Raw genomic sequence first — 12891 nt, 5'->3', positions numbered from 1 at the left:
TGACTACAATGTCTCAGGTCAAAGGACTACATTGTGCACTGATATAACCAAACGATAAATCATTGACTACATGCTTTTCCAAGTGATTTGTCGTTATTCGGTCACGTTCTAAAAACAGTTCACCAACTGTTAATCCATACCAATGCCCCAATGACATGACTATCATCGTCATCCGTACTTATATCAACTCATGATATCTTTCGGAAGCATCCGATATGCCTACTGTGCAATATAGTTGCCCAAATTATATTGCTTCTGTAGGGAACCCTTTTCGATAATTCATTTACCGATTAAATGAATCATCTAGACAATTCATATGCATACTTTATTTTAAATGCATGACTGAATAAAGGAAGCAATTTACATATATGAATTGAAGAACTCTTTCTTCTATTATTTATGATATATATAGATACAAGACAAAATGCTCTGAAACCGACAACACGAATGGTTTCTAGGGCATACACTAATATACACTAACAGTGTTGAGGTGTAATGGTGTGAGTACTGCTGATTGTGGCATAAGAAGAATGCTGAGTAGAAGGCATTGGTTAGTAGGAATCAGTTTTTTGTTTCAGAAGCATTATTGTGCAGAAGGCATTATTGAGTGTTGAGGTGTAATGGTGTGAGTATTGCTGATTCTGTCATAAGAAGAATTCTGTGTAGAAGGCATTGATTAGTAGGAATCAGTTTTTGTTTCAGAAGCATTGTGCAAAAGCATTATTTTGCAGAAGGCATTGGTTTAGTAGGAATCAGATTATTGTGCAGAAGGCATTGGTTTAATAGGAATCAGTTTTGTTGCATTGTTTAGTAGGAATCAATTTTTGTTTCAGAAGCATTATTGTGCAGAAGGCATTCATTTGTTTTTGAGAAAATGCAGAAATGAGAAAGTACAGAAGGTGCAGGGTTTGCGGATGAATGGCATGACAGAGTTTATTTTTTTGTCAAGATAAGTGTAGAAGAGTTATGCAGGAGCATAGTGCAGAAACAAGCGTTCATTTATTTTTGAAAAAGTGCAAAAATGAGAAAAGCTAGCATTAAGGAGGAATCAGCTTGAAAGTGCAGAAGTATTCTATACAAAATAAAGTCTAGAAGAAAATCCAGCCAAAGTCTTAAAGGATTCAGCAACCGTGGTTCAGTCTGAGGGGGAATGTTAGCCAGACTGAAGAAAGGGGAGTTTTGTAAAAACAGCAGATCACAAATGAATGAACGGTGTCGTTTTGTAAAGTGAAACTTTACTCTTCATCAACTGAGTTGGGTTTACTCTTTTGACAAAACTATTCTTGTATATAAACGAGAGCTCTGTTTCAGCTCACTTTTTTAATCAAATTCAATAGAAGTAATTCACGAGTTCTAAATGTTTCAAGAACTCTTTCAATCTCTACTTTTCAGTTTCAGTTCCACTGGACTGGATGTAGCCACATAAATTCATTTGTGCAGTGTGATTTATGATTGATTTCTTGGTTAACTGCACCTTTTCAACTGAAAAAGTTTACATAAGGAGCTGGAAGCACTCCTTTGCATTATGCTGCTTGTGGAGGAAATTTAAAATGCTGTCAGGTGAGAATTCTAATATCCTTTAAAGATTTTCATAAATGACTTTGAGATGACAATCGTAGTATTTCTGCAGATCCTTCTTGCAAGGGATTCTAATATCCTTTGCATTATGATCCTGCTTTTTTTTTTCTTTTTGTTTATCTGGCTAGTTCTGTAATGCAGTGCCCTGTCCAAGTTTGTAAATAAGGCAGCTGATGGCGGGATCACTGCTCTCCATATGGCCGCATTGAATGGATATTTTGATTGTGTATAGCTTTTACTTGATCTTCATGCAAATGTATCTGCGGTGACATTTCATTATGGAACATCAGTGGATTTAACAGGTTTGCTCTTGTATTTGATTCTTGACCCTTTTTTGCATAATCTCTATGTAGTCAATGCTTGAAATAACATATCCATATTTATTTCTAGGAGCTGGAAGCTCTCCTTTGCATTATGCTGCTTGTGGGGGAAATTTAAAATGTTGTCAGGTGAGAATTCTAATATCCTTTAAAGATTTTCATAAGTGACCTTTAGTTCCCTTTAACTTAGAGATGACAATCGTACTATTTCTGCAGATCCTTCTTGCAACTGTAATGGGTAATTAATTGCCTATGGTTTCTCTTGCAATGTGTGCTGTATAGAATTCAAACATTGGTTGATTTTGTTTATGATTGGGAGGTAATAAATAACATATTCCTGTTTGTGCAAATATGACACGTTGCAAGTAATCTTTGCAGAGAGTGTAGGTTGCAATCCTCAACAACCTCCTCAGATGATGCTGATACTCGTGCTGTCTGCCTGGAGACAGTGTGGGTTCTTTCTTTCTTTGACTATTTTTATTTTTATTTTTTCAAATGTTGTCTGATTAAGATATCTTTATTAGCTTATAATGGAGTAGCTCTAAAACAAGGAATATTACCTCCATAATTAATTCCTTCATAGTTGTTAATACCAGCATCCTTTCTGTTAGGTTCATTCTGTGTCTAGGTTTTCTTTAACAATAATATTGTGAAAAACTCTAAATTGAACCCGAATTAGGTGAATAGTATCACCTAAGATAAGCCTAATTGGGTGAATTTACTTTATAATGAAGCAATAATCCCACTTAGTAAAGCCCATAAGCATATAACACTTCAACTTGATCATAAATGATAACAAAACCAACTTTTTAACTAAGTTTCACTCTCATGTCAAACTTCAACTTGTTCGGTTTTTTAATAAATCAAGATGATGCCAACTCTACCCGACTAAAATCTAATTATTTGATAAAAGCTATCTCTATGTAATTTAGAGAAACGTTACTAGAAACAAAGCAAGTTAAAAGCATTTGTAGAGTCCAATTTGTAGATTTTGCCTACATTCAAAATAGATACAATAAAAGCATATATAAGCTAGTTTCGTCCTCATCAAAAGGTTTTAATCATAGTATTACTTGTTCTGATAGGCAAAGACAAAACAGATGATTGAAAATTCTTAAGTAAAGATAAGATTTTAAGAAGTTATACCTCTAATAATAAAACTAATAACAACATAACAGATTAGGATTATCGTAAAATGTTACATATTGATACATCTTGATTTTCTGTCATTAATCTGATAAAAAACAAAAAATCCTGATAAAAATTATTTAGAATCAGAAATTGAGATTGAGCAGACATACCCATGTATCCAAAGGGGGAAAGACTTAATTTGCAATTCAAAAGAACTTGAATTTCTTAATTCTTTCATGTAGTTGTTCCTCGTCATCATTGGTAGGAAGGCTTCTCTTAGCTGTTACAACATGCATAGTTGGATTGAACTCTTTCAGATCTTGCTCATAAATTGGATGCGCTCCACTCCTCTTCACCTCCAATCCATGACATTCTTTAAATAAAAACTCAGTGTGATTAAACTTGTCCTCCCACTCGCAAGGCCAATAGAATAACCAAACATGCTCTGAAATGGCATAGATGAATTCGTCATAGCAATAACCGAAAGGGAAAAAAATAGTATTTCTTCCATCAATTTGCATACAGCATTGCAAGGACAATAAATCTGGAATATTGTTGGGGACAGGCAGATGGCTGCTAATGGCAAAAACAAAGCACACAAAAAATCCCATCACCTTCTTATTATAAAAAGTTGGAGGCCTTTCTATTCTTATTAAAGAACCCTCACTCTGATGCTTCAACCACAATGGAATTGCACTTCCAGTAACAACCATCCACAATTTAACACTTGGATTTTGAAAACAACGTACCTCAAATTAATTAAGGAAAAAGAAGTCAGATAATTAAATGCATAAAGTTTAATACATATGCAAGTGAGAAAGAAAGAGAGACTGACCTCGAGGAAATCTTTCGCCATCAGTAGGGTCAAGCTTTTGTTGTTGAGCAATTTGAAGCAGTTTACACAAGAAATACAGAATTCTTTTACTGTTTCTTTGTAACGAAAAAGGATATTCGATCGAAGTTGTGGCAACGACTCGAGCCACTTGCAATCGTCTAAGTAAAGATATTGAAGCTTTGAAAGATGACTGATGCTTGCAGGCAATGAAATGAAATTATTTGAGCTTAAATTTATGCATTCTAATGAATATAAGCTTGCAAAGAAATCACTGGGGATTACTCCTTCCCCTAGATTACAGTCACTAAGATCCAATATTGTTAGAGAACACGAATTTGATAGAGAAGGCAATATCAAAGTCTTCAAATCTGAACTTCTTGGTGGCCCTTTGCATCCTTGAAAATTCAATTCTATAACATTCCTCAAAAGAAATATGGACGACACTGTTTGTGTTATAGAACTTCCATTTAGATTAATCTCCTTCAAACTTTCAAGTTCCCCTAAAGTATTTGGTACATTTTCAAGTTTGGAGCAGCTAGAGAGGTTCAAAGTGTGAAAAGATTTCAAACCATTTATAGATCTCGTGTTAGTGTGATGGCTCGAAACGGTGACGTTTTACGGCTTAAATGAGACGTCGTCGTTTTAAGCAAATCTGAAGAAGTAATCTTGAGCGTTGATGAAGAGAAGATCCAAAGGTTGTAAATTAGTCCTTCAGTCAACCATATAAAAGCAGAACTTATTTTGGCAGATTGTAACACAATAATTTCGCGTGAACTCTCTCTTCTTCTTTGATACAAAATCGAGTCTGTTAGGGTTTACGATTTTGGGTGTTTTGGATCTTGTAACTTTGTCATTGAGTGACTGGTTCAGGTCATTCAGGGTGTATTTGTGTACGCGATCAGTAGGGATTCGAAGGGTAGAGTCTTTAGGGTGAGTTATATGTTGAAGGAGAGGTTTTAGAGGGTTCTTCGTTACTTTGAGTAATCTGTGTTGTAATCTTGACAGTGATTAGTGCAGCGAGCTTGTGTGTTTCCCGGGCTCAATGTGGACTTAGCTTGTTCAGATTAAGCAAGTGAACCACGGTAAATTCTTGGTGTTTGTTTGTGTGTGGTTGGTTATTCTTGATTGTGTTGTTTGTGTTGGTTGATCTTTGTGCGCGTGGTTATAACTGTGGTATCAGAGCTTTAGGTTACAAGAAATTAGGAAGTTATCGGGTTTCAATTCCAATTTGAGATTTCTAGGGCTTTTTGGGGTAGTCGATAAATTGGGGCTTTCTCAATTTTAGGGTTTAGAAATCAAATTGGGGACTAGAAGAGTGTTATTCGGAATGAATTGGTACAGATCTCACTAGCAGTATAAACCTAGGGTATTCCCATTTCCTGAAGTTTAAGAACAGAGTCTGAGTTCTTGATCTTTTTTATCTCACAAATCAATCAAACACTTTACCATGACAAATACCACCACTCGAATGGAAATCTCCCAATATGATGGGAAGATTAACTTCGGGAGTTGGAATAAAAAGATAAAAGCTTTGCTTTCCCACAACAAGGTGGCCATCGCACTGGAGAGGACTCCAAGAAGTGGCTAGAGGAGAAGTTGAAGAAGAAAGAGGAGATCGATGAAGAGGCATACAATCTGATAGTAATGAACCTGTCTGATAACATTCTTAGAAAGGTAGACGGAATCAAATCACCGATTGAACTATGGGGTAAACTCAACACCTTGTATGCTTTGCAATCTGCCCCCAACTTAGCCTTTTTAAAGGGGGCTTTATTTTGGTATAAGATGGACAGTTCTATGAGTATAGATGAAAACCTAGACGAATTTCTAAAAACGACCTTGATCCTGAAAGAGACAAACCAAGCATTAGGAGAAACTAGTCTAGCAATGATCCTATTAAACTCCTTGACCGATGACTACCTAGTAGTCAAGAATGACCTACAGTACTCTGGTACTGTACCAAACCTTGACCTAATAACAGCAGGACTAAGAGCCAGAGAACTAGAACTAAAGACCCAGAAACAAAATGGCACAAACCTGTTTGTTAAGAACAGACCAGAGTCTAGTCAAACTGGGAAGGGAATTCAGAGTCATCAGGGGGCTAGAAATAAGAAAAAATGGAAGGGTAGTAATAAGAACAGAGGAGAGCCTAGAAAATGCTTCTTTTGTAATAAAACTGGGCACATTAAAAAGAACTGTTTTGAATGGATTAAGAAGCAAAAACAGGGGAATACTGAGAACAACTTAGCCACCACTAAAAACTTGTTAGAGGAACCTGAAGTTCTTACTGTGTCAATGTCTAGAACTGGTGAAGAGTGGGTGCTAGACTCTAGGTGTTTGTTTCACATGAGTCCTAAGAGAGACTGTTTCTAGGAGTTTGAAAATACTGATAATGAAACTGTCTACATGGGAAATAATAATGCATGTAGGATAAGAGGGATAGGCACTATGATACTAAAGGTTAACACTGGGAAATTAGTCAAATTAACTAGGGTTAGATATACCCCTGAACTTAAAAGAAACCTAATATCCCTAGGCACTTTAGATGAATCAAGATGCTGTTATAAAGCAGAAAATGGATGTTTGAACATTTATAGAAATAACAACCCGATACTGAAAGGAGAGAAGAGAAATGGGCTTTATATACTCTGTGGGAACCATTCCCAAAACTGTTTTAATTATGTGTTTGTTTTTACTAACCTGTCCAATACAGAGAAATGACACCTTAGATTAGGCCACATCAGTAAAAAAGGGATGGACATCCTTAAGAATAAAGGGCAATTTGGTAAGGACAAGGTCTTAACACTTGAATTCTGTAAGAGTTGCATCTTAGGTAAACAACATAGGAATAGTTTCACTAAGGGAACACATCTAGCCATTAGCCAACTAGAATACATACACTCTGACCTATGGGGACCTGGGAAAGTGAAATCTCAGGAATAACTACTTTATGTCTCTGGTGGATGATTACAGTCGTAAGGTGTGGGTGTACCTTTTAAAATCTAAAGATCAGGCCCTATCTAGGTTTAGGGACTGGAAAACCCTAGTAGAGAACCAAATGAGCAAAATGGTAAAGGTTCTTAGAATAGACAATGGGTTGGAATTCTCCAACCAAGAATTTGACAAGTTTTGTAGTGATCAAGGGGTCTTGAGACATACAATAGTAACCTACACCCTACAACAGAATGGAGTGGTAGAATGAATGAATAGAACCCTTCTTGTTAAAGTCAGGTGCCTATTAGTAACCTCCAAACTCCCCACCTCTTTTTGGGGAGAAGCTCTTACCACAGTAGCATATCTGGTTAATAGGAGCCCATCTACTATAATAAACCTAAAGAGTCCTAAAGAAATGTGGATTGGTAGAAGTCCAACTCTAAGCCACCTAAGAGTCTTTGGTTGTGCAGCCTATGCACACACCACAAGAGGAAAACTAGAACCTAGATCAACTAAATGCATTTTTTTTTAGGGTATCAAGAAGGGACTAAGGGTTATAGACTTTGGGATAGGGAATTTCTAGGAGTTAGAATTATTGTGAGCAGAGATGTGATATTTAATGAGGGAGTCTTTCCCTGTAAGGAAACTAGAACAAGTGCAGATCCTATTTCAAGCTCAAAAGATGCCTTTAGTCATCCTAAGGTTACAACAATGGAGGCGGAGCCTCCTGCTCAACCCAAACAACCTCAAGGAACTGAAACCATCCAAGAAATTGAAGCTGTTAATGAATCTGGAGGAGAAACTGGACAATCTGGTCCAGAACAAGAGGATGAGATAGAAATATCAGATGACACTGAAACTCAGCCTGAAAACTTGCATGACTACCAGCTTGCAAGAGACAGAACCAGAAGACAGGTAAGGGCACCCACAAGGTATTCAAATGCTGATCTAATATATACTGCTCTTCTTGCAGGTACCGAAGTACAAAGATCAAAGCCTGAAATCTATGAGGAAGCCATGCTGTCAAGGGAAAGGAATCACTGGAAGGTTGCCATGGAAGCAGAAATGAAGTCCTTGGAGGTGAACAGAACCTAGAAGCTTGTACCAAAGCCAAATGATCAAAAAATAGTACAATGCAAGTGGCTGCTCAAATTAAAGGAAGGTGTCACTGGAAAGGATCCCCTCACGTACAAGGCTAGATTAGTAGCCAAGGGTTTTACCCAAAGGGAGGGAAAAATGAAGTCTTTTCCCCAGTAGTTAAGTACAAAACCATAAGGCTAATGCTGTCCATAGTAGCCCACCAGGATTTAAAGCTTGAATAATTAGATGTCACAACTACTTTCCTACATGGAGATCTTGAGGAAGAGATCTATATAAGCCAACAGTAGGATTCATAGATCAAAAGGCTCCAAACAAGGTCTGTTTACTGCTGAAATCCCTATATGGCCTAAAGCAATCTCCTAGGCAATGGTATAAGAGGTTTGACACCTTTATTGTAGGTATAAGGTTCAGTAGGAGTAGGTGTGACAACTGTTTCAATTTTTATGTTAGGAATAACATGCCAATTTACTTATTGTTGTACGTAGATGACATGTTACTGATAAGTAAATCAAAGCCTCTAATATGTGAGTTAAAGAATAAACTCAATGCTGAATTTGAAATGAAAGACCTAGGGGATGTAAAGAAGATTTTAGGCATGCAAATTGATAAGAATAGGGGCAAATGTGAACTGAGAATCCACTAGTGTTCATACCTGCGTAAGTAAGTGGAAAAGTTTGGAATGGCAAGGACTAAAACTATTTCAATGCCTTTAGCTAGTCATTTCACATTAAGTAAGGCCCAATGCCCTAATACTGATGTTAAGTTAATTAAAATGGAGTCCATACCCTATGCAAGTGTAATTGGGTCCTTGATGTATGCTATGATTAGTACTAGGCCAGATTTGTCATTTGTGATATCGTTGCTAAGTAGATACATGTCCAATCCTGGTATGGAACCTGGACAGCCCTGAAATAGGTGTTTAAATATGTTAATGGTTTCTTCGTTACTTTGAGTAATATGTGTTGTAATCTTGACAATGATTAGTGCAGCGAGCTTGTGTGTTTCCCGAGCTCAACGTGGACGTAGCTTGCTCAGATTGAGCAAGTGAACCACAGTAAATTCTTGGTGTTTGTTTGTGTGTGGTTGGTTATTCTTGATTGTGTTGTTTGTGTTGGTTGATCTTTGTGTGTGTGGTTATAACATCTCGGTAGACTAATAAGACTAATGCAACCAGATAGATCAAGAGTTTGAAGATATCTCAAACCATTTAAAGATCTCGGAAGATTGATTAGACTACAACAACCAGATAGATTTAGAGCTTGAAGAGATCTCAAACCATTTATGGTACATGGAAGACGGGTGAGTTTGGAGCAACCATGGAGATTCAAAGTTCGAAGAGATTTCAAGCAATTGATAATACTTGGAAGACTTGCAAGTTTGGAGCAACCAGAGAAATTGACAGTTTTAAGAGATCTCAAATATTTTATAGAACTTGGAAGACTCTCAAGACTAGAGCAACCAGAGAAATTCAAAGTTGCAAGAGATCTCAAACCGTTTGTAGAACTCGGGAAAGTTGAAAGGTTAGAGCAACTAGAAAGATGAAGAGTTCTAAGAGATGTCAAACCATATATTGAACTTGGGAGACTCACAAGACTGGAGCAACCAAAGAGATTCAAAGTTCTAAGAGATGTCAAACAATTTATATTACCTGGAAGAGTCAAGAGATTAATATTATGGTTTAGATGCAACTCTTCAAGTCCAATCAGAAGTTTAATTGACAATGGCATACCTTTAATTTCGGTCTTCCTAAAGTATAGAAACCTTGTACGCCCCACAGTTCTCATAATCTCTGGAAACTTCTTCAGTTTTGGACAAGAACTAATCACAAATTCTTCAAGAGCTTCCATATGAATCAAACACATCCAAATAAATAAGTTTCTTGTGAACAAGAAAAGGTGATTGTATCTCATGCAAACTTGGACATCTAGAAAGAATCAACTTCTCAAGATTTGGAGCCCATGTGAGGTTTGGAATTTTTTCAAGGTTTTGACAATCTTTCAGACTAATTGATAATAATGTGTTCAAAGGTTGTCGGAAAAAAAAAAAAAAAAAGATCTGCTTTTCTTAATTGACCGCGTTAAAAATAAATAATTAATTCCTAGGCAAAATTATATAAATACAAGGTTGGGATCCTAACTGATAATGTTGTTGATAAATAAGTTCATTTAATATGGTGCTAATACATCAAAAATCCCATAAGTTGGGATGCTAACTTTATATTCATAGTATTACTTATAAATATTTGGATGAATCAATCTTACCTTGACTATTCCCTTCCATGGTTGTTCGATGCTGCTACAATGCAAATTAAGTTTGACAATTTTATCTGGTTCGAAACTTGATGGCAAGGGCTTTAAAGAATACCCATGCCATTCGAGCAACCATAACTCATTAGAAAGGTATTCAAGGTCTCCTAGAAGCTGCACATTGTGAAGTTCAAGTAGTCATAGATTGATCATCTTCGAAAAAACTTTAGCACTTACAATCAAATTCAGTTCCGTTTTAACCATTATGCCTTCAACTCGTTTAGATCCCTAGAAAGTATTAACAGCAAAATATAAGTGACGAACAAAACTATAAAGATATTGATAGAATTGTTAGTTATTTAAATGGTTCAAGAAAATGAATTTATATAAAACTACTTACTTTCTACTAAATTTTTTACCGTGTTTCTTTTTACGACATGGTGAATATCTGCTTCTTCCCACAATCTACTACGTTTTCCTGGCTCCTCCAAGGATTCTCTCTTAACAATTTGTTGACCCATAACTTGTAACAAATCATGCATTCAGAGCTTGTTGTCTTTTAAAATAGTTAGGAGAGATTTCTCTATCAGAATACTTATACCAATGGTTGCGCTAAAATCACAACCATCAAGTATTCTAGTCACATAATCTCTTTCACACCCTTTGAAAACATGCAACATCTAGAGATATTCTCTTTTCTGTATTTTATAGACAATCATAACTAATTTGAGGTTTATCTAGAATATCTTTTTCAGGTTCTCTTTGTAGTCTTTCTAGTGCACTCATCCATTCATTTACAGTTCTACCATACAAAAGAGAACCCAAAACTTCAAGAGCTAATGGCACTCCACCAGCATACTTCACAACACACTCAAACAACTTCGAATAGTCTTTGGGAGGTTGATAGTTTCTAAAGGCCTTCAAACGAAGGAGTTGGATACTATGATCATGATTTAGTTCCTGAACCTTGTATACATGCTCTTCATCTACCCATGTGATTTCAACAAATGTTCATCTCTTGTGGTTATTATGATCTTACTGCCTAAGCCAAACCAATCATGACTTCCAACTAATTTCTTTAATTGTTCCCCATTAACCACATCATCTAGAACAATAAGAAACTTTTTACAAGCCATTCTATTTTTTATCAAACTAATTCCATCATAGAAATTGTATATGTGAATTTCGCTTTCCATTAGGATTTTTGAAAGAAGTTGCTTTTGTAGGGAAACCAAACCATCTCTTTGTTCTGAAACTTCTCTAACATTAGCAAGAAAACACCTTCCTTCAAATTCACCTAATATTGAATCATAAACAACTCTTGCAATTGTTGTCTTGCCTATTCCGTCCATTCCCCAAATCCCTATCATGTGGACATCATTAGACTTTACATCAATAAGCATCTTCATTTTCTCCAAATGTGAATTTATACTTACCAGGTCCTTAAGATCCATACATGTTGGAAGACTTAATTTACTTGATATGTTTGTGACAATTTCTTTAATAAAGTCTGACTCATGCCTTCAGATTGAAAATAATCAATAAGAATTGTTACTATAGCATAGTCTCGTACATATTAATCTACAAATAAAATAGTACATCATACATATTCTCTATGTATAAGTAGCATTAGAATAAGAAGATTTATTTTTCCATTCTTGTTTATTTTTTGTAATTACTTTGCAGATAATGAGTGTTAAATTTATTTATTTATATTTTCTCTATAAAAATTCGTTAAATGTATGAGGTAGAAAAAAAATTATTCTGAGCAGAAAATTTTACAGCTAGTACTTAACATTTTGAGCAATATAGAAGTGGTGTTGCCATGTCACAAGATACTAATGTGTTCAAAACAATTAATTCTTTGTATAAAATATTCGTCATTGATAAATAATTTATATTAAAAGAAATAATTGTTACCTATCCTTCAAATCCCATCCAGAAATATTAGCCACCTCTCTCAAAGCAGCCCTCCACCTTTGCACTTTTTCCATATTCTCCTTGAAAGTCTCTTCATGTTTAGAAAATGCTTTTTGAAAGTTTCGCTTTTGGTTCCTTACCGTTGATGGATCTACATCATAGAAAATCGGAATGATGGTTTGTCCTATTTCTTCTCCACATTGAACAATCTTAACAACTTCATCCAAGCACCAAGTAGAAGAGGCATAGTTTCTTGAGAAAACAACAATTGACATCCTTGATTCCTCAATTGTTTNTTGTTCATTGTAAAATGCCATTTACTCAGAATGATTATTAATTAATTTTGGGTTGCATTTGTTTACCATCAATCATTGCTATCAAAAGCTTCAATAGTTATATACAAAACAAGCAAATTTCTCCTTTCTTTGAAAATGAAAGAAATTTTTTTAAGTATTAACAAATTATATATATATATATATAATTAGCCAGTCCATTTATGTAAGTGGGCTGTGGTCTGCCCAACACCTTTGGGCGATAAGTCAATGAAATTAGGCCACTTTTAAACCCAAATTAATACTATAATGTAATTATTTTAAGCAAGCCTTAGGAGACCTAAGGCAGTATTATATCAAATAGTGGAATGATAAATACATAAACTGCTCACAAGGGAATGAAAAAATAATAATAAGATGTGCCTAAACCTTGAAATGATCACCTCACATCACACGGTAGAAAAGTAAATGACTCTGCTATACTATAAGGGATGAATTTAATACCTCATACAAGTTTATTCACTAAGGGAAGACCTTGTGTGGCTGCTATTGCC

General features: G+C 35.6%; 1 pseudogene; it reads right to left on the bottom strand.

The window, feature by feature from the left end:
• Positions 1-3235: 3235 nt before the first annotated feature.
• LOC116105450 lies at positions 3236-12382 on the bottom strand (annotated as a pseudogene).
• Between the last annotated feature and the right edge of the window lie 509 nt (positions 12383-12891).

Source organism: Pistacia vera, unplaced genomic scaffold (assembly GCF_008641045.1).
Source record: "Pistacia vera cultivar Batoury unplaced genomic scaffold, PisVer_v2 Contig5, whole genome shotgun sequence".
In the NCBI taxonomy this organism is placed as follows: Eukaryota; Viridiplantae; Streptophyta; class Magnoliopsida; order Sapindales; family Anacardiaceae; genus Pistacia; species Pistacia vera.
The sequence above is the reverse complement of the archived record's forward strand: the minus strand, read 5'-3'. Positions and strand labels throughout refer to the sequence as shown.